Genomic DNA, 23679 nt, shown 5'->3' on the forward strand with positions numbered 1-23679 from the left:
GTATTTTCCATCCCTCTGATTAGGTTTGCTGCCCCTCCCTGAACCTCTTCTCTTTCCTGCTCTGTCATTCTTTAATTAGGGTAACCAAACCAAACACGCCTCTCAAGGTGAGGCCACATCAACCATGTCTAAAACAACATTATCATATTTTTAGTGTTGTCCTCTATTCAGCAAATTAATGTCACGCCATTTCAGATTTACGCTTTCCTGCTCACCACTCAGACCTGAGCAGATGTTTTTCCATGGAGTTCTTCAAGATCTTTCTCTCCTTTGAAGCCGAACCCATTATAAGATCGACTATTCCATCCAATTAATAGCGACTTCCTGCTCCTCACATTGCATTTTTCTATCAGTATTCTGATAAATATAGCATTGGTAAATTCGAAAGGAAATTCTTAATCACATTTAAATTTAATTACATTTTGAAGCATCAAACTTCACCAGTTTGTTACTTACCGTCTTTTCCAGATTATCATAAAATACCGGGGACAGGCTCCAGGGGTGCCTGCCACACAAATGACTGCATACGTAATTACTGAAGCTCTCCATGGAGACATGATTTTTATAGAACACACACATTATAATGTAAATAAAAGCCTAATTTCTTTTCAAAGCATTTTCACGTCTCAAACCTCACCTCCCTGCACCTGCACCACAAGCCTACAAAGCACAAAGGAGAGAAGCTGCCTCTGTCGCTTCCCGGGGTATGTTCACAGGCACAGCACCAAGCGAACCAACCCACCTCCTCTACCTGCTGTAACACAACCCTCAAGAGACACGAACACAACTGCCTTCAAAGGGATTTTAAACAAAGCGATGTCAGGAAAGGCTTCGTCACCCCATGTACCACACACTGCCAAAGCCGGAATAGAAACAGCCCCCTTCGAGACACTCAGACCACATGTGGTTACGGAATGCAGATGTCTTTCTATAATGATATATTCATGCTCACTGCCATCTTTCAGAGACTTCCTAGAGAGAGAATGCTTTTCCCTCAAAAAAAAGTGTTGAATTACTTTAGTGGGAATCAAGTGTCCGAACATCCACAGGAGGAAGAAGAGAGATGAAGGCAGCCTTTAGCAGTTTCACATCTAGACAGAAGTCCCCTTCCAAGAATTTAGATAAATATGTTCCTACTAGAGAAATATTCCCACATTCTTGGCAGCTGCCTCCTGCAGCCACAGACAGGAGGCATTTTGCCCTTCGAACAGCTAAAGAGCTCACCTCAAATCCCAGCCATCAAAGCACTTCACGCTGAGGTTGTTAGCAATGGCTTTCCAGGGTGCTATTCATTACAAGAGTTGATTTAAAATATATAGAATTTTTTTTCTCCCCAGCATACAACACACTCAGTTGTCACAAGTTACTTACTTCTGGTGAGTACTGCTGCATTTTAGCTAAGGGTCCAGAAGTATAGCAGGGTGTTATTTGGAAAAGCTGTGTTTCTGCTGGGAAGGGAAAAAAAAAAAATCATCACATTTTCCAGAGATCAGTTTTCCAGAAAAGAAAAATGGCTAGTTCCCTTTTAGGACAAAACCAATGGTTGCTACCTCCACTAAAGAATCCCATCTGCTGTGGGCTTCGAGTCATCAGCTTATTGGCAAAATTGTCTGAGAGAAGCATAAATCTGATTTGCTCAGAAACCAAACCTGCAGGAGACAAAAAGCAGAGTCTGCCCCTTCGCCCTACACCAGCTCCTGCCTCGTCTTGAGCCATCTTTCCCCGGTGATCGGCAGCCGGCCCATCGCTGACTGGCTGCTCTCCCAAATCTCCTGCAGCATCCTCCCTCTCCCAGGAGACCTTTGGGCAGCACCAGTCCCAGAGGGCTTCCCTCCCCAACAGGCAGTATAGCCCCACACCGTGGTTTCTGGCCAGTGGTGTTTATGCTGCGATTCCCTTTTGGCCACATGTACTGAGCAACCCATTTGTTTTGCTTTTTCCTCTCTCTGCCTCTCCTTATCTTCCGACTATAATACGCTGTCAGAGCCACACGTTGGTTTGTATCTTAACGGCTGTCACCACGGGGCAGCTCACTCCATGCTTCTCCTCTGCTTTACGCCGAGTCGTTACTGCTCGGGCAACCAAGGCTACGCAATAGTGGGGTCAGGTGTGTGATTTTAAGTTTGCTGGGGTTAATTTCTGAGTTGCTTTTTTGCTGGTACTTAGATACGGTCTCTTAGTAAATCATCAGAGCTAATAGGGGAGGGAGGCAAAGGAGGACAATCAAGGCATACTTTACAGGCTATGTTCTTAGCGCTTTCTTTCCTCCACCGGAGCCTGTCATCTGGGGAGGCAGCACATCCTGATCTCTACCGCTGCAAGATCAAAGCCTTCCAGAGCTGTCAGAACTCTGAGCCTGTTGCTATCCATATTTACACATGTTTATTTTTAGTATTATTATTAATATTAACTCATCTTGGCAGTTCCTGAGCAGCCACATGAGCAAGGACTATCTGCTAAATGCTGTACAAACACAAATCAAAATGATATCCTCTCCAAAGAGCGTACAGCCTCAGGAGAAGCTTGTAACAGATGCTTAAATGCTGGACTTCAAGTTGGTTTGGTGTAAACAGAGCCATGCTGCGTAGGTCAGGGCATGAGATCCCCACTTCTGCCATGGTAAGCCATCAGTAGGCACCGAGATGTCTCTGAAGAACTGGCTCTCAGTCCCTGCGCACCTCATTTCCTGTAACAGTCAAGGAACGCTTCCCATAACAGCAGCACCCTGACAACGCTGGTGCAGCGCTCTGCACAGCCATATGTTTTCCCAGGGCACAAGGATGGACTGTTGGGTCCCTCAGGACAACCTACACCAGGATTTTAATAGCCCATTAATCAGCCATGGAGGAACCCAGCTCCCCTTAAAGCACAGTGCTCAAGTACCCAAGAGATTTGGGAGCTTGTTCCATTTTGTCAGAGCCGCTCCCAAGGTGGGAGATGCTCCAAGCAAGTTCACAAGTGCAGAGGACCACTTGGAATCACATCTCTGATAAACAGCACCAAAGGACATCTTTGCCAAACACAGCTGGAATTCTAAGTTCGTTCCTTTAGCATCTCTTTGGATTTTGTTCACTTCTGCAACAACAGCTGGGAGCAGTATTTCCTTCAAATTACAGAAAGATTTGGTGTTATCTTAATGTGATACAAGCGTAGCCTGAATTACATTTAGGAGGAAGCACAATATGTGCTAATGAATAATACAGCGTACAAGGGTATTGCCTGTCTCCAAGTGCTGCTGCTTGAGCCAGTTCTCACCTTATCAGCATTAGTTATTCACAACAGCTCTGCCACCCCACGGCCTCCTCCCAAGGGAGCATATTGGAAACACCCTCCACTTCGTACAGTTTCAGCTGGAAAGAAGCATCAACTTCCAGACACGACAGAGTTGAGCTGGAAGCCAGCGTGCACCTCCCGGCTCTGCTAGAGACGCAGGATTGCAAAGCCAACACCTATAAAACCAGGAGTGCCCGCAGCCACCCCGTGAAAACTGCCAGTAACGCAGAGTCTGGGCAGAGGTTTGGCCCCAGCTTCACTCCCCAAACTGCAGCAAGTCCAAGGCGTGCAGTCTTTATCTCACCCTTCTCAGTTTGCAGAACATTAAGGTCTGTATCACTGCCATGGAGGTGGGGCTGATAGAGAAGAGAAGTTTAGGGTAGTCGACTGCCAGCTGCGATCAAGAATAGCAGCAATACAGTTCACTGATTATCTGAATTACTTCAGGGTATCTTAGCAAATCCCTGTAATGTATCACAGCCACCAAAGGAACACAAAATTTTATGAAAAGAACATTTAAAAAGATGCTACAGAAAAGCCACCGATACTAATAGCTGAGAAATTGCAGTGCTAATGGATGTTCCTTCCTTTCTGCATTATTTATCCTTCATAAAATACTATACAAACACACTTTCTCCTACCGAAGGAGTCAAAAATAACTTATTGACTTATCTGCTTAGGAAATAGTGACATGTGTCAACCAAATCGTTTCAACATGGGATTCTTCAGTTTCAGCAACCGTTAAAGGGCTCCTCTATTGAAAATAATCAATGCCTTTGACAGATAAAGAGAGGGAACATAGTGACTTATTTTGATACTACTTGGCAGCTGGTTTTGACAGCAGTTTTCACTGTCAGTCCATTGGATTTGAATTTTAACTGGGGCCCATGAGAAATATGCATTTGGTCTTTAGCACTGACTCCCTGCAAATCGAAAGGGCAGTTGGAGTGTGGTACTTTGCTGCTTTTTATTCACCATTATCTATCACTCTTCAAATTTAATTACTCATTTTTAATATCTTTCCCAATTTTCATACTCTTGAGATGTCATAATAAGACACATTTAAACTATGCTTTGCTGCTCCCTTGGCAAGAGGGGACATTTCATGCAGCTAGACTTGGAAACCGAGCTATTTTCCAATGACTCGGTGTTCGGATTGACAGTTTGGTTCCACCAGGAGCTCAGCTGCTCTGCTCTTACAAGACTGCAGAAACTTAAAGTAAGTTATTAATATTGTTTATGAAGTACTCAAACACTTGTCCATGCAGAAGCTTGTGAGGCTAAGGATCTTATAGTTAAATTTCTTCATAAAAAAACGCACACCTTTCCTTTAAAAAAAGAAAAAAGCCAAAGGCTGCAGATTTTGATTCCGATAGAACAAGAACAAGGCATTTGAAAGAAGTGCTTAGACTAGAACCAGGCCCCTCACTGCTGCAAAGCAGCAGAGCCTCACCAGACAGGTGAGGAGCTATGGATTTGCTGTCAGAAGACTTTGCCCTTGGACAAAAAGGAAGCAGGGGCAGGACAGAAGGAAATTCCTCCTTAACCTGTATTTTGATACTAGTTTCTTTCAATAAAACTACCATTTGAACACCCTGCCCCACTGAAAGGTCAGGCAGAATCCACTTGCTGCGATCCAAATTGCTTGATCCCAGCTGCAATTTCCATGAACACTGTCACCATATAATTTATTTTGTCTTTGATATGAATACGTGACCTTGTAGGGTTCGGGATCTAAATATTTATTTGTTTCCAAGCCTAAAGTCACAATGTGATGTGTGAAAATTCCCTTTGGTATAACAATGCTCAAAGATACAAGGCTGCGAGATGACTGAAGGTACAAAGGTGCAGGAAATAAAAGGACTTGTATTCCCAACTCATCATTCCATATACCGCTTGAGACAAGAATCGCATCCTGCCTTTTGATGTATTGTTGTTGGGTATGTTGAGAGCTCAGTTACGTTTAAATGTAGTACTTCAGCTCCTTTGCTTAACAGCACCTGATAACTTGCTTGACATCTCAAAGAGTTTCTTAAAATATTCTTAAACCTTTGGCATCTCTTCCTGCCCTGGGCTTCATGAATAAAACATTTATCCAGTCAGCAGCTTTAGCAAAGAGGAACAGCCAAGTTCCATCCATCAACGTCAGCAGCTGAATTACTGAGTGATTTCAGATCCTTTAATAACTCTGTTTCTTTATGACTATGTTGGTAAACAATCAAATAGTGCTGGCACCTGGCTTTCAGTGAACATTAATATTTTCGCGTTATCAAAAAAGACTAATGCAGCTCGTGGCTACTGTTACTTCAATAAAAAACGTCCACAATGCTGCCCACCATTGTGAGAATGCACTGAGGTTTATTCTCAATTTGTTAGGAAGGTCATCGAAAGATACTCACGTTAAACCTGCTGGGAATTTAAAAAAAAAAAAAAAAAAGAGCAAGGATAAATAGAGCCTTTACTTCACATATAATGTGCTTCATTTATCATTGATATCACCAAGCAGTACTACAGTGCCCTTTTGTAAGACTGTTAATAGAAACCAAAGCATTTTGGGGTGAAAAACCAATGACTTAAAGCTTCTGTTGTTGTCCATGTCCAATGAAGCTTGGAGATCCACATACCATAATGAAATTGCCTACAGTGAATCAAAAGGAGGTTCCTGGTTCATGTCTCTGTGCTGGAGAGGAGGAGAAAAAAGCAGAAGAAAAATCAGAGCTTTCCAAATTGAAAACCCAGCCAGCGCAAAAGTCCGAGCACATTTGGTCTGAATTAAATAGAAACCCAAGATAAAAATCTTTTCATAGCACTTAACACTGGCAGAACAGTAGGAAGAGCTTTTCCACACACTTGGATACAAGCACCAGCTTAGCCTCTAACCAGAACATGCAAATGGAAAGCCCCAATATTCAATCCTCTAATCTCTCATGCAGGAAACCTATTCTTGGGCATGCAAGAACACCACACTGAAGTCAAAAGGGTCATCTAAATAAGGACAACTGGCCAGGGTACAGCCCCTGGGCTCTCTCTACTCAACAGGGATTTGTGCCTGGAACACAAACCTACAGACACGCTGATATGAGCATAACTTTGAATATCTGATCCTGCATAAATGAACCTTCTCAGCTCTGGCAGAGAAACAATTACCGCTATCGAATTTGCAGAGGATGAAGACGGAGTGAGGTCTCAATAAACAACAAAAGAGCACGAGCCTCCCTAAGCCCAGCTTTCTGTTCCTGAGCCCCTTGGGTGCAGCTGGAGAGGACCTCAGGGATGGCCACAGGGGTTACAATATTATCTCTCCTGTCCGGGGAGACTCTCAGCTCCCAGCACAGCACCGGCAATAGCTCATGTGCCTCCCTGCTCTGCTGAGCCTCCAGGGCCAGATGGGAGCACCGCAATGCATACAGAAACACAGGAGGGTTGTTCTCACCCCCATCTACGTTCCCAGCTGCAGATCAGTAAGAAAACACAGGTTGATTGTACCATAGAAAACATGCTTTTTCCAGGTTTCCACAAGTATAAATGAGCTCTGTGCTACGGGTGTCAGGAGGCAGAGGTAGGGACCTGTAACATTTTCATTTAGAGGTGGCTTAGAGCCTCTCCATAGGAAAATAAACAGACTCTTCAGTAAAATTACGCCCAATTAAGCCACAGGTAAATAATTAAGCCACAGGCTTCAGTATTTAAGCATTTCCCAGTTGCTTGGATAAGTGAAGTGTCACTGTTATGGATTAAGCTTCTGTACTCTAAGTTTTCTCTGTTGCATATTAAAAATAAAACCCAGAACTTATAACTCTAACTGCAGGCTGGCTGTGACGAGGTAGCCCGTCCTTTGATTCCCGGGAAGGGTGCCGGCAAAGATGATTAACCAGGAGCACACTGGCCGTGTAAAACAAAAACCCACTGGCACAGAACCAGCTCCAGACCTCAAATTCTCATTCAATTTCCTCAGTATTTCCCTCACTATTGCTCTAATCCCTTGCTCTATTTCCTCACTATTTCCCAGGCTCTGAAGTTGTAAATACAAACTGCACCTCATTCATTTGAAATCTGAAACCTCTCCATCTTAAATCCATCTGCAGAGAAATTAATTACTTTTTCCTCTTTGTGTGTGGGAATTATTTCGCCTTGTTTCTCTGTTTTAAAGATTGTGGATTATGTAACCCAATATGCAGCTATTGTTTCTTTGAAAAGAAAAAAATAAATAAATAGAAAACCAGTCCCATCTCCCCTATATCAACAGCAACTGCAGCTGGAATGCCTAAGGCCAAAAATCTTTTGCCTTGAATATTTTTTTCCTAGAAAAAAAAGCCTGTTTCCCCTCCCATCTCCCCACTGAAATGTGTTTCACACTTAGATACTGGAAACATACCCTGAAGACATTCACATCACAGGCTTTGTTATTATAAGTTATAGTAAAAGACAAAAGGAACAAGGTTTTGTAACCACAGGGAAAACAGTGCAGCTGCTAATTTGTTCCGAGGTGACATTTCCGATAATGCCGCTTTAGATGAGCTGCCATTCCGTATTGTAATTTCATTATGGTATCCTATCATAGCACTTAATAGCAGATAGACACGTGAATAGATCTATTACCTAAAATAAACAAAGATATTAGGAAACTTCTTGAGACCGAGTTGTATATTGACTTCTGGTCAGCATTTCCAGAGAATTTCATTAAATTTATGTCATCAAAAAACATAACGTATGGACCTTCTGAACAGGAACTCATACCAGCAGGAGTAACACAATTGTTTTTCCCTATTTTGCAATTTATCATCCATTCCATTACATGCTACATGGACTGTCATTTTTCTTTAAATGCGTTTGATAAAAGAGTTCTTGTTCTACTAGGTCAGGTATTATTATTCACCAACATTATGTACCGAGCAGCACCAACGCCCGCAGCAGCTGCGGAGCTGGCGCTGAATATCAGAGTTGGTTATCACTGGGCTTTTCCCCACCACGTCCTGGTCCCATGAAACGGGGAGGCAGCTGAAAGGGAAGCAGTTCTCTGCGCCGAGTGGGACACACGTACTCTCATAATCATTTCTCACAACAGGAGGATGCAGAGAACTGAAAACAGCCGTGCTTTTCCCCAGCACAGCCCATCTGAAAGATCTAGAGCTACGCTGGCTCCCTGCCGTCCCGGGAGCAGGTTGCCCCTTGCACAGTTCTGGGGCTGTAGTTGCCCATGGCTCCATGCCAATCCTTCTTGCAGCCGAGAACTGCCCTGACAAAATCCCTGTGAGCTGTGCGGGGAAGCGCAGCACGGCTGGGTCAGCGGCACTGCCAGGAGCATGGCACGAGGAAGGAGACGTGCCCTCGCTGCGCGGCAGCTGCCCCGAGCAGCGGCAGGGCTGGGAACCTGCCCTCCACATCACCTGCGCCAGCAAGATCAGGGCATGGAGCCCAAAGGCAAGAGGCCCGCTCTGCACTTCTCCACAGTTCTGAGATGTTCCTTTATCTGCTCTTAATTATCCAGGCTATTTTTACACTGTTTCTCCCTCCACCTCCTAATTGCCCGAACTTATTTTCCTGATGGTTTTCTGCTGAAGATGAATTTCAGGAGCTCAGTATCTCAGGCAATTTCAAAACGTAATTAACACCACCACTCCCCTCATTAGCGAGTGGCCTACTTTCTCTCCAGCACTACCATTCCCCTAGATGTTTGGAAAAAGTCCTTATTATCCCCCTGTAGCTCTCCAACTAACGTTAACTCCTTGCGCTTCACAGGGCTCTCCTCCCTACCTGCAAGTGGGAAACACCTGCCAGAGACTCCTTCCCTTTGCTGGTTTCCCTCTAAACGTCCTGCACAGGGTAGTTTCAGCTCCCAGTCACAAATACAAAGCTGTGTTTTCTGTCCCAGCACAGAGTTAAGTCCCTTTTTGGCATCGAGGTACACAGCTGACACTGTTCTAGGTGCTACTCACACATCTGGGAGTGTCCCCATCCCAGAGGGTTTGCAATCGATGCATAGAAGATAAGGGAAAATAATCATCATCAAATTTCGGGTATAGAGGCACAATCACAGCCAGCTTACAGGTAGCCCAGTTTTACAGCCCAGCTGCAAAACATCTTTTTCTTTTAAATGCCCGAGTATGTTGAGTTTTCCTCAAGTGAGAAAAGCCGATTTAGGAGAACAGACTGGACTCTTCCAGCTTTCCTCTCCTGTTTTCCTACACCCTGGTACTGATATGTCCTATAAACCCCTCACTTTGTAAGCAAAACCAAAGGCTTATTTCCAAAGCTAATCCATTGGGAGTTCACATCGGAGGCTAAACTTAATTGTCTGTGGCTGTAACAATATCAGGTAACCCCTGCAGAGATAAACAAGCAGACTTGAGTGATTAATATTTTCTTTGATATAAACTTTGTCGGATGCTCTGTTGTCAAAAAGTCCACAGAGATTACTTGTGTTGCAGTAGGTGGCACTTCATTTTCCAGAATCTATGACCCAGCAGAAATTACTGTCAGCTCCTCGACCAGCCGAAGGGTATTGATTCCCCTGTTACTACAGCAACCCATTAGTTATTAGATCGCGTCTCGTATGCGGTGACTAATCTGCCTCAGTGAGGTCTCAGATTTTGACACTTTTTCATTCTAATCCTTAATTAGTTTATTTGATGCGGCCTGCACATTTTATTTTTATACTAAGTAGTTATTGAAAAATATGGTCAAACTGAGCAGAGATCAAAGGAGCAAAACCAGTAGGCTGTCAACCAAACTAGTTATGCAAATTAAGAGGAAAAAGGAGCAAGCCATATCAAATGCGTAAGACAGCTTCACTCAACACTCTTGAAGTTGCACAAAAAACCAATCCAGGGTACACTTCCATCCCCAGACACCACTTGATATGTGGGTGTCCCCAGTATGTCATCACCTCCTTTGTATCACCTCCACTTCAATGGTTACACCAAAAGACTAGGGAAGCATTCACCAGCAACTTTTTATACCTGGTGGCTCAGGGAGGACTAGACTTTGACAGGTATCTTCCCCATACACCAAAGTAACCAGACAGTGGTTACCCTTTTAGAGCTTACCCCCTCTTCGATGCGGGATGGTGAGCGAGGGTCCTGTCAAACACCAGGGCACAGACACGGAGTGGGCACAACTCAAACCTGGACAGAGGAGCTTTGTACTGGACTAAAGCCCCATGCTCTGTCTCGCAAACCACTTGACACAAAACTGAAGGATTTGGCCGCAAACTTAAGCGACTTTATCTCACGCTCATTAATAAGCCCCTGTGTCAGCTGACAAAATCCCAGTACTGGAAACAAAACGACCTGCCATTAATTCAGAAAGTTATCAATACTCACAAAACCACCAAAAATGGGGAACCCAAAAGTCTTTAGAGTATAAAGAAAAATGAAGAATTTATGTTACGCTGAGGTAGAAAAACCCCAACTTCTTACATCTCCTCCTTCAGTCCTCTTAAGTTATTAACTGAAATTAAAGTTCCAAATGGAGTCTATACCTTCCCCTTTCCTATTAAAGGATACAAAATAGGAAACAAACTTCATTCTCAGGCAACAAAACCCAGCGACATCTATTGACTGCACAGGAAGGGCACTTGCTATGTGTTTGTCAAGGGAAAGCATCACACCAGCAGTCTGCATCCTGATAAAACGACTCGTGGTATCTTTATGGGAACTGTATACCCTCTGCACATTTCTAGAGAACAGAGGAACACAAATCAATGTGCTAGGGCTGCTGTTCTACCGAGCATCAGCAGAACGTTGGGCATAACAATGTTCAGCTACTGACAAGGAGATGAGGAGGACTGCCAGATGAATTGACTGGGGAACCACAGCCTTAAAATGGAAAGGGCAAACTCTAGCTAAAGCCTTCTACATAATGCCTCCCTTTCTTTTCACCTACAAATGTTTCGGCACGTAACACCTCCAAGACTCTTGTGCATTTAAATAGATGAACTGTGAGACCCATGTTCCCACACAGGTTTTGCTGAGCTCCATCTCTGGATGTCAGGGTGTCTACAGGTCATGCTGGAGCTTGCACAAGCAAGATGCATCTGTAATCTTGCATCTGTACAGATTTAGGAGAGAGATGGATAATTTGCCAAGCTGTGCAACAAGGAAGGGCTTTACTTTAGCTTAATTTGATCAACTATGGATTCATGCTGTGGCTTTTTCCCAGCCCCAATTCATCAAGAGAAGGAAAAAGATCCCAAAGCAGAAAGGTAAATATTCAGACATCTAAGTGAACACATTTGTATTGCTCAGTATTATCACCAGGCTGGAGGCCACCAAAGGTTACAAATTCAACCCGGCAACTCTCTGCTTCACCAATATTTCCTGTCCCACAACTTAAATTTCACAAAACTGAACAGGTGGAAAGCAGACATTTAGACCACTCACTTACCAGTCCCAGGTCACTCTCCACAGCGCAGTCTCAAGTGCTTCATTCAGTTGCAAAAGTCTCAAGGAGAGATTAAACAGGAATATACTGAAATAGAACAGAATTCAGAATTGTTGGTCTACATGATGCAGTGCAGGAGTGTACATGTGTGCCAGCAATTTTCAGAAACACACCTAATTTGATCCATTAGAAAATTGACCTGCTACATTCCAGAAAGAGTCTTGTATCAGCCCAAGTAATCCATTTGTATTATCATCCATCTCGAACAATTCTCTGGATGTAATTCACAGAACTGTGGATCAGCTATATAAATCAGAACGCTGCTCTCCAGAGAAATCTAACCCAGACTCTAAGTCCGTGAGAGCAAGAGCAGTCAGGTGCTCCACCTACAGCAGCCGAGTCAGGCATACCCTGTCACCCAAATGGAAACCCACAGCACAGTGGATTTGGTAGCAAAACACACGGTACTTGATTATATTAAGATATATTTCAATTGAGGTGGATAGAAGTGCTAACAAAATGCAAGAGGAAGTTTCTTACTCTTGGTGAAGATGTAAGAGGGTGTTGGCAATCAGGCAATGGCTCAGTACAATTGGACATACAACTGGGGCACGTCACCCACAAACAGAAGCACGCAAAAAGCAAAGTCATTCTTCTTCATGCTATTCATTTAGAAGACAGGGAGTCAGAAGTGATCAGTAACAGTACAATAACAAAACTGCTCACAAGACAAACTTAAGCTTGCTGAAAGAGTATTTCATAATATCATATATACAAATTTCACTACAGACAAGACATTCACCTCAGTCTCTCTTTTCAATAAATGTAATATTCTAGTTAGGAGTAACCCAGTCTCACATGTAGAAAAATGAGATTCTGAGGCATAAAGCAAGAATGTCCCCCACAAGAATGCAATCTGTCCCCCACATTGCCAATCATGTCCCCAGCTCCTCTGCCCCTGGCTGGTTTGGGGAGCAAGGACTGGTGCTCTGAGACTTCCCTTCTAAAAGCTTCCATTTCATCTTAGTGCAGGCCAGAAGAAGCCCTCCTGCCATCTCTTTCCTACACTAAACGCTCTTCTCCATTTCTTCTGAAGTCAATGGCAGTGTGGTACGTCCTACAGACACCCTGGGAGATCACAGTTCCAAGGCCCAGCCTTGTTAACATTGTGCAGCCAAATATGAGGCACGTCAGCCGTCGCTTTGAAGCCTACATTATTTAATTACCACTGTCAACCATCTAAAAGGCTGTTAGCTAAGAAAGAATTTCAGGAAGGTGAGATGCAGAAGAGAAGCAGTGCTAGGAGAAGAGGCTTATTAAATAAGTCTCTCGTACAGCTGGGCTTGGGCATGAATGAGAAAGCAGAAGAGACACTACAGCTAAGTACCAGCTCCTGACTCTTAATATACCATTACATACCCAGTTACCCACAAATAAAGCACATTCTGCGCTCCTCTCCACATCATATATCACTCTAGCATATGAATAATTTGCTATGCCTGTAAGCAGAGCCCAGATTCAAGAATATTAAGAAATTGCAAAGATAGTAATAAAGAAACAAAATTCCTAAGCCCGAGAAAAAACAGCTGTGTGTAATTCATTATGTCAACAGACTGTCACATTGCTCAACAGAAAAACATGCCTTTTGCCTGGCTTTGGTCAGACCCATTTGCTGCTGGGAATCATGCTCAACCTATGGCAAAACATGAATTGTGCTTCAGGAGATCACACATTTGTCTTGCAAACGTGACAAAGTGAGTTGAGACACTCCTGAGAGTAAAGCAGCATGCAATGCAAGCACACATGCGCTGTTCGCAAGTGGAAGATACTGAAAAAGCTATAGTTAAGACACAACAAAGCAGTGTAGCAGAGCATCTCTCGAGTCCTGGCACCATCACCAGCAGACGTATCTACGGACAACATCCTAATACTGATGCCTATAGAGCGATTTGCTTTAGTACAGAGCATCTATGTATAAAAGCACCAGATGGAAGTGTGTTCTAACAGCACCTACATGCTAAGCAAGAGCTAGTGGAGAGAAAAAGGAACAAATCTGTAGCAACCAGTTCATCATATTTAAACTGAGGACTTATTCCTCTTACAGACTGCCCCGAGCAGCTGCTGTGCCTTGGAGGCATTTGCTTTGCCTAGAAAGAGGGGTGCATAGAAACTCTTGCATCTTTTCCCTGGCTGGCTGTGATCCAATCACCGCTGGATGTAGCATTAAGGTCAATAGGCCTGTAACCATAAAGACCAAAAAACATTTTGATAATGATCGACCATCGTCACTGAGCAAAGACTGAAGTGTTCACCACAAACTCCAAGCATGCCATAGTACTGCTTTTAGAAGACTAAAATGCACAGAAGAACGTGGACTTCTTGTCCCTGGAAGTAAGCCATGTCTTCATGGCCTAGTCACCTCTATAATACAATGGAGTATGGTAAATACATCTGGGATTACATTAGACACTGAGCAATTTGGGAAGGTTGGTCAACTGTGGAAATCCAAAATGATCACACTAAAGCAGCTTAAGTGGCACTAGCTAAGCAGGTTCAGAGCTCACAATTCGGTGCAGGATACCATTTTATACAAGAGCTCACTTTGCAAAACTGTCAAGGCTCAATGTCCGTTACTTGACTACTCGATGATTTATTGTGTCAAAGTCAGAACTTCTCCTAGTGCCCTTTGTGTTGATGATGTCATTTGAAAATGACTTCTCTTTATGGTTGGTACATGCAATAACAAGATTTACAGTGTTCATATGCCCCCACCGATGGCTCTTATGCACAACCTTTAAGATTCAAACACAGGTGAAGAGTGGGATTCACGTCACTTAACCAACATCCCGAAGCCAGGCGGTCAGCCTGCTTTGCTATATAAGCTTCTCTTTCTATAGAAAGAAGAAAGGAAAAAGCATCCCCAGATCACAAATTTTCCCACCTAGCTCTACCATCTACTTGATGAATCCAAGTCAAAATGACGTTTCATGCTTTTCTGATGATGCTGTACACGTTCAGTATCGCAGGACAGACTTACTGTGCTATAGAGCAGTAAGACCTCTGCACTGTAAACAACATAACTTAAAAGGAGGTGGAGGGGTATGAAGTGTATTAAGATGACACAAGCCCCAACTTATGTATACATTTATAATGGGTTTTAGTCCAATAGATTAATGAGATTTTGCCCTCCAAATTTCACCCATGCTGGAAACACAACAAAACTAAAATAAGTAAAAAAAAAAATGTGAGCTCAAGGCACTTGTGACACTAAATTCCTCAGGTTTCCGCTGATGCAAGCTCTTAAACAAGCAAAGAGAAGCGGTGGAGGTGGATTAATCAAAATTATTCCCCGACTCCACTCCTGCCTCACTGAGCTTTGGGGCAGAAGTGCCGCAGAAAGGCTCTAGCCATCTTAACGCAGCAACATAGAGTTCACAGGGATGATGAAAACCAGGCCACCACGTCCCACAACAGCCACTGAGTTCAGCTTTGTCCTGCAGTGAAGCATCTCCACCTTCAAATCCCTGTGATTTTGCAGCCTGGAAGAGCTCTGCAAGGCAGAGGCAAGCCCAGCACTGCCTGGCCAAGCAGGGCAGAGGGAGCTGTACAGCCACCAGTGTCTTATGTGACCCAAAGCACTGCCCTGGCTGCACTACAGGTGGGAAGGATACACGGCAGCATCTATAGCAAGTCCTAGACTACAGTTCTGCATCAAAAGCAACGCGGCCAGCAGGTTGAGGGAGGGGATTCTGCCCCTCTATTCCTCTCTTGGGTGAACTCATCTGGAGGATTGTGTCCAGTTCTGGAATCCTCAACATAAGAAGGAGATGGAGCTGTTGGAATGGGTCCAGAGGAGGCTACAAGGATGATCTGAGGGCTGGAGCACCTCCCATACGAGGACAGGCTGAGAGAGCTGGGGTTGTTCAGCCTGGAGAAGAGAAGGTTCTGAGAAGACCTCCTAGCGACCTTCTGGTATCTGAAGGGGCTGCAAGAAAGCTGGGGAGGGGCTCTTCACAAAGGCTTGTGGGGATAGGACGAGGGGGAATGGATATAAACTGGAGAGGGGCAGATTTAGAGTAGACATAAGGAAGAATTTCTTCACTGTGAGAGTGGTGAGGCCCTGGCCCAGGCTGCCCAGAGAAGCTGTGGCTGCCCCATCCCTGGAGGTGTTCAAGGCCAGGTTGGATGGGCCTTGGGCAGCCTGAGCCAGTGGGAGGTGTCCCTGCCCATGGCAGGGGGGTTGGAACTGGATGGGCTTTAAGGTCCCTTCCAACCCAGATTATTCTATGATTCCGTCCTTGGAGGGTTTGGAAGGGATCTCTGCATTATCTGGAATTGGAAGAGGTGAAAACTTGCACCACAGCACCAGTAAAGGCACTCCAAAAGCATGCTCAAAAAAAGCATGCTCATTTTAAAGATAGCAGAGGAAACGAGCTGTTGTGTCAGTGCAGAACACCAGGCAGTGAAAGAAACACCTTCCCTGCCCAGACTCAGGCTGGGCTCAGTGCAGGCAACGGGCTTTCACCTTACACACAGCTCCCTCGGATTATTTGTTATCTCACAGGAGGAACATGCAAGGTGGGCAACACAGAGAATGGAGACAGCTCCTACATCTCTGGGTGCTGGGGCCCCTCATCCCCAGGACCTTGTGTGACACAGCAGGAACACCAGTCAGTGCTTTAGCCCCTGCAAGGGCGAGTCCAGCCTCTGGAGATTAGAACTGCATAACCATACCCACCTCCAAGATCCTATTGCCAAATTAGTAAAACATGCACCTACTGTATGTCATTGTTATTGTATATAAAAAGAACTCGTTAAATTTATTTGGTACTTTTTGTTGCTGTCATGAATACCTAAATAATCCTTCTGTGTTTAGAAAGAACCCACTGGGGACCTATGAGATACATTTATTGTAATTACATGATTCTTCTAATTAAATTTTTGTCAGCAAATTTCAAAGGAAAAATCTCCTGCTAAAGGCATCCCCCCTTTCCCTCCAGCTAACAGAGATATTCCTCAGTCTTGCCTAAAAAGCTTGTTTCCTTTTTGCCTAGTTGAAATAAAGTGCAATTGTTAGCGAGAGTGGGCAGAAAGGAAAGAACACTGTCATTAGACCACATTGTTTAAATCAAACCCTAACAAGCATTTCATTTTGTTTGGGTCATTAACCACATTTGAGTGAAAAAACATAGTTTGCTTGGCAAATTGGTTGGTGGCCAAACGCCTCTGACAGGAGACTCTGAGTTAAACCAAACACTGCAACACAGACACAGATTTTACAGGTGGGAAGCTTAACCATAAAGAAAACACATTTCAAATATGTATCCAAAGAAGTGGATGCTTATCGAAGATATACACAAAATTTGGTATTTACTGATTTATGAGATTGTACAGCCTAAGGCAGCAATTCTCATAATTATTCTATTCTCTCCTTTAACACAGATCACTGAATGTCATAAAGCAATTCAGATAAGCTAGTCTGTAATTAGGGAACATCTATATCAACTGCGCTGGATGCACAGCCACTTCTGACATGAAACCCAAGTGATTGGATAAAATTGGATACCATATCCCTGGATAAGCCTCATACAAATCCATTTGAACGGTCACACCCCCCCCACACACACCTTTTCCAAGCCACACTGAACTTTGGGAATAATTCGCTTACTTGCTCTCTTGCCACAATTATTTGCAGACTTAAAAAGCTGCCACCTCATCCCACTCTTTCTCATTATCTCCAATTAAACAAGCCCATCTCCGCAGCCTTTCACGCAGCACGTGCCCACCAGCCCCACAAAGCTTCCTGCAGCTCCCTATCAGACCCCTCGAGCTCCTCAGCTTCCCTGCAGCACCCCTCAAACCACACGCTCTACTCAAGCCTTTGTCTCATTCATCTGCCCCTCTCCCGTACGACGGCTCAGGTTAGCGGTCTGCAAGGAAAGCCTAGTCTGTTTTTTCTGAAAGAACACGCTGCTGTTCACCCATTCGGTTTCTGATCCCTGATAAGCCTTCATATCCCTTTCTGCCATGCTTAGTCCAACGCTGTCAGCTTGGACAACTCAAAGCTGGATGTAGTGTGTGCATACACATAGATATTTTAAATTCTCTTTTTAGCTGAACTGCTTTCTGATGACTTCTCATTTTTTTTTCCACAGTGACAGTGAATTCTAGTGCTCGTCTCCAAAGCGATGCCACCTTTCTCAGGTTGGTGTCACCTCCAGGTCCTGCGTGCAGACTCTTAATTCCACTGCCCAAGTCACAAGGGCAACATGGAACCGTTACAGAGTCCTGAAAGGCACCATCACCTGAAGCTCTTCCCAGCCTGACAGCAAACCACTGACAATTTCTCTCTGTACCCAATTTGCCAATCATTCACAACCCATCTTAGAGACACAAGTTCCTTTGGAGAGTGGCATGAAAAGCCTCGCTGCAGCCAAGCTGCCTGACCCTCCTCTTCCCACTCTGTTGTGCTGACAGAAGGGAACTAGATGGGGCTGACATGATGTGCCCCCAACAGTTCTGCTGGCTGTTCCGTATCACCTGTGATGCTCCAAGTGCATACGGATGGATCCCTGGGTCATTTACCCCAGCACTGAAGTCCAACAGACCAGTCTACACTTGCCCAGCTCTTCTTCCCCTCTCTTTCAGAGGCAGGTGCTACCCCAGACCTCCTCGGGCTTTTGAGGAAAACTGCTAATTTGCTCTGAAAATGCTCCAGACTTCTCGAAATGCTACAAAAGTTGGGAATATCCAGTTTTCCCCAGTACCCCAATAGCTGCACAAATTTAGAAATCGATAGGGTCTGCTGGCGTACTCATTCCTGGAAAACAAAGGGGAAAGTTTTTCTTCCCAGGACCCTGGCAAGCCTTCAGTTTAAACTGTGAGCTTCCCTTACATATGGGTCACCCGCATTGCTCTTCACCTTCCCCACTCCATCTTCTCCCTGCATCTTCAGATCCGTTCCTGCCCAGCCATTAGCACTCTATGGACAAAACTTGCAAAGCTGCTGGGTGTCACGCCCTGCTGTGTTCTTCATTCCAAATCCTCCCCTGTGCTACCAGTGATCTGATCCACCAGATGCTCAGCAGCAACCCCATTCACCTCATCTCTTTGGTGGCGTGCAGCCAGCTGTCTCCGACGGATGGGCCCAGCACTGGGAGCCTTGCAGCACCGGCACCTCAACTTCACCCCAAGCATCAGTCTCTCCCCTGTGGCCAAGTCCTCCCTGAATACGTTACACACTCTTCTATCAGGACTCTGGCCACGGCTGTTCTCCACTGAGAGTCTACTATGCTATTTAAATAGCTCATTATACACAACTGACTTAAATAACTCTGATTAAACAAGACCTGAAGTTACTCCTTTTTATCCCTTGTGTTGACCTATCCAAGACACTTGGCTGACAAACCCCTTGATTTTCCAATTATCCCTCCGTCTCTCCCAGCTCTCACTCCTCCCAGTGTTTTTGCACCACCATCCTCTGCCAACCCTATTCCAAAGCCTTCCCCTCCTTACTGCCCCGTTTCCTGTGCACGTGGTTTCACTGGGACAACGCATAACTTGGGGGCAGATTCTTGCGTTGCGTTTGGTCCCTGCTGCTCAACTCTGGTCCTTCACTGCCCACCACCCTAACTGCAGCAATGCTTATTTAGAACAACAACCACCCAAGCTATTCTTCTCCTATCATCCTGTTTATGGAAAAGCACTGATTAACAAGAAGTAATTTTTTTTTTTAAATATAAAAGTAATTTATATAATATAAGAAAAGGTCAGGTAGATACTCCATTTATCACTATTACAAAGGGCTGTAACATAGGGATGAAAAGAAAGAGAAATTAATTACAAGTCAGAGGCTGCAATAACTCTCTCTGTAACTGTGACGAAAAATTTAAATTAACGTTTCTGTCACTGAGAGAAGTTTGATTAATTTTACAATAGTGGAGATGCTATCACCTTAATATTGGTGGGTAAGGAAATTTTACTATTTGCAATTTAGATGGAGATCATTTCTTTAAGACTCAAAAAGTGCCTGCGAGGCACCTTCACACTTTATTAACAGCTCAATCAGTGCCACACTAAAAATAATTAGCCAAGAAACCACGTAGTAAATATATCTAGACCAGCAAACTTGCAGAATAAGAAGTATATAACAAAATCCACACCCCTCAAAGAGAAACGGCTTCTCCCCAGCAATCCAAAGCAACGGCCACTGCCCAGCTGCCTGCTGTGCCTCTCTCCCTTCAGGGAAACGAGACAAATACCAGATTTTCTGACAGCGTTGTTTTGTTTTCTGGTTTTAAGTCTCCATTTGGCTGCAGAGCCAGAGGGTAGCGGGGTTAGACATGAGCAGCAGCCACTGACACTGCACCCTGGTGTGACAGCAGCCCTGGAGGCTGGGCTGTACAAAGTGGGCTGCCAGGTGCAAGAGGTGGGCTGGCAGAGGGCTGCTGAGCAAAGCTGGCTGCTGAGCAAAGCTTTCTGCTGCCAAAGGCCACTGAAATACAACAGGAGAGAAACTGAGGCAGGCATGGATCACCACAGTGTCGGACCAGTGGCTCACCCAGCCTGCAGCGCTCTCACCTGAACACAGCGCCCAGCAGCCAGCCAGGCCTCCTATTCCCAGCCCACAAATGCAGATTTAGAGTTTTGTCTTGCTTGCCCAGCTTTTCATCCTCACATTCTGGTCAGGGTCTCAGACAGGACGTGGACATCCGCAAACACTGGCACCCCTGCAGGCTTCGATGCTGAACACCCTACAGACAGATCCTGACCAGCCCCTTACCTCTCTCTGCATCTCCAAAGCCTCCTGTCCCCCTAAGGACAGAAGCGAGCCCCATATGGGACAGGACAAGACCTGGACAGCCTCTCCCGTCCTCCAGCTGGGAGCAGCAGCACCCCCTGGACTCCAGCCTCTCAGCTCCCGGCTTTGCAGAGCAGGAAAGGGCAGAACTGCCTTGTGTTCCCTCATGAGACTCCTGGTGTTAACAGTGCAGCCACCCCTGTGCCCTCCAGGACGTTCTCATTAGTGTCTGCAAGGAGAGGGGACAATTAGTGTAATCTTGTTCCCTGAAGACCTTCCCCACCTCCAGCACACACGGGGCAGTGCGGTGAGGGAGCATGGCAGCCCAGTAGTCACACTCTGCAGCAACATCAGGCCCTGGTCTTTGCTCCCAGAACCAACCCTGCAAAAGCCCAAAGATATAATGCAGACAAGTAAGGATCAGACCGAAGCCCTGGGAAACTTTCCCAGTTCCTCACTGCACTATTTAGCAAAGGCCATTAATTTCTTCCTTTCATACATACTGAACAATGAGGATCTGGAAAATAAAATGAACCTAATGAAAATGTATTGGTTGTAAAGCAATCAATGCCATTTGGCTTACGGAGAAAAGGAAACAGTTCCCAGTCTGTACTCTGCTCCCCATAGTCAACAAGGCTGACTGTTTCCAGCATGGATCAATGAACCATTCGTTAGGGGAAGTGAACCTGTACGAACAGCATTCATCTCTCTCCTCCAAGATCAAACAGATCCGCATGGGAAGTTTCAAGACTGCTCTTGAAACTTCAAGTCTAAGGAAAGTTAAAGCACTCGAAGGCAGTTTGCACATAACTGCCTGGCGAATCTTCATACCCGCTGCAGCCACAGACTGAGCGGCGAGAAGCTGCGACTGTGCCCATGGAGGCTGGAGCAGAGCAACACTGCACCGTGAGCACAGGGGCTCATGACAGGTCCTGGCGTGAGCAGGAGGGCTTCAAGCGGCCTTCTAATGCTGTCGGCTTGTAAGCAAGATTGAACAGTCAATGCAACTTTCTCTTTGAATTTCTTTAGATAGTGATGCTAAAGGCGGGGGGCTGGTGGGGATAGGGGAAGACACTATGGAAGGAAGGAAACGGTAGCATAATATAACCAAAGTAGCCTACTCTTTATTCAAATAGCTTAAAAAGAGGGGTTTCTTAAAACTCAAAGAACTTTACAAGGAGTGCTACGAAGAAATGCTTTCTCCAGCAGTGAAGACATCCCCCAAAGCAGGTAGGAGCTGGCACTGCTGCTGCTCCAAAGCATCAGTGCAGCAGGGGAACTGTTTTGTCAAGCACGAGGCCCTTTCCTCAGATGCATCACCATCGCACCTGAGAAATGGTACCTCCAGGACAGCTGTCAGAGGCTGCCATGGAGAGTGTACAAGTAGCCAGTGTAATTCAGTGTGACATTAACTGACACCGGGTAGCACAGGGCCACAAACCACACTCGTTAAATAACTAGAAAGCCACTGGCTGGACGAGAAGGTGAACTGCAGCAGGTACATAAAAAACCCCAAAAGTTTATAGCACATGGATAAGGAAAGGCCATGTTTCTTCCTCCCTCTAAACTGACACAAAAGTTAATGGGAGATCTTTATAAGGATGGGCTATAGAAAGAGGCACTAAAGGCTGTTTCCAATGACTTCAAAGCACTTGGAAGTAGGCAACAATAAAAAGAGGAAATTAGAAGATACAGATACTGGACCGGCATCAAGATTTGTCTGCAAAATTTAAAGGTGGAATTTCCTCAGGTTCAGATTATTGTTGCAAACCAGAGAGAAACACTTGGGCGCCTCTGAAAAAGAGCTGAAAAAGCAAGATATGGAGAGCAAAGCAAGTGCAAGAGGATAATGCCACTGTAGCAGTGTGCACTGCAGGCTGAGCTACAGCTGACAAAATGGAACCACCCCAGAGACACCAGCACTGGGCACTACTACAGGCAAAAGCATAGCACAGCATCTGCTGACTCCAGATACCAAAAGCATTCACCCGTACCACGGGGCCGGTATCACAAGGCAACTTAAAACACAACTTTCCTCATACTGCTCCAGCAGCTTTCTGGATGAGCTGTCTCCAGGCACTGCCAATGGCCTCCAAAGAAAAAGAGCTCCCCTCTGGGCAGTGACAGACATGCTGATGAGACATTTTTACACCTTTCCTGCACACTAAACCCTGCAACACCCCACTTCAGTTCAGCAGACAGACAGGGACGGTGCCCTAGGACACCACCCCATGCTCTTCCCAGCCCACCAGTGCTGCAGCGCAAGGGTAATGCGAAGCCCAGACTTCCTGTGGTGTTCAGCTACATGTTCTTTCAGCACAGCCACTTCTGATGCCCCTCGCCTCCCCTTTTTCAGGGCTATTCTCACATTCTGATTTTTCTTTAAACTCTCCCCTCCTGCCCCTTTCCCCAAGCCGTATGTACAGATCTGTCTCCGCTCGAGCCAATGCCTTTTCCCAGGAGCTGGGCACTGTCTGAGGATAACCTACACATGAAATAGCAGTTCTCCAATAAGTATTTGGCAGATCAAACATTGCCTTGAGCTTTAGTTCTTCAGCAGAGTTATGAAAAAAATAACTTCCACTGGAATTTGCATTTCGTGACAGCTTGCAGAGAGACTGCCTGCCCGTTGAGGCTCCGCTTGGGAGCGTGTCTCTGCTTGGCAAGTGATCTCTCCCCACCCACCAGCTCCATCTCCTGCTCTCACGGTGCTGCGAACAAGGAGCCAAGATCCAGCGCTCCAGCTGCCCAGCAGGGATGACTATTCAACCCAAACCATTCTATGATCTCTGAGAAGAGGGCAGGCTCCAGAGAGATGCCAGGGACAGAGTTTGCGGGATACAGAGGCCAGTTTTGATGTTCTGGAGTATATATTGTGTACAGAACAACTGGAATTTGCCCTAGAGACCTAATGGACTCATCCTCAAGGACAGAGAACAGTAGAGGGCACAGATGATATACAGACACCCACACAGTAACTGAACGGAAAAAAAAAAAAAGTAGGAGAAACACAATTCTTGTTTTGAGAGCCAAAGACAAATAAGAACTTTACAAATCGCCCAGAACACCTACATACTTGTGTGACCTGGCAAGATAAGAGGCTTTCCGAGCAACTTACTATCTCCAGACAAACAGATACCACAAAGCACCCAGCTTCTATGTTGTATGTTTTCTTCTTCCTCATCCCCCAAGAAGAAATAGTTGTTCAGCTCAGGCAGCAGCCA

This window comes from Cuculus canorus, chromosome 11, assembly GCF_017976375.1.
Source record: "Cuculus canorus isolate bCucCan1 chromosome 11, bCucCan1.pri, whole genome shotgun sequence".
In the NCBI taxonomy this organism is placed as follows: domain Eukaryota; kingdom Metazoa; phylum Chordata; class Aves; order Cuculiformes; family Cuculidae; genus Cuculus; species Cuculus canorus.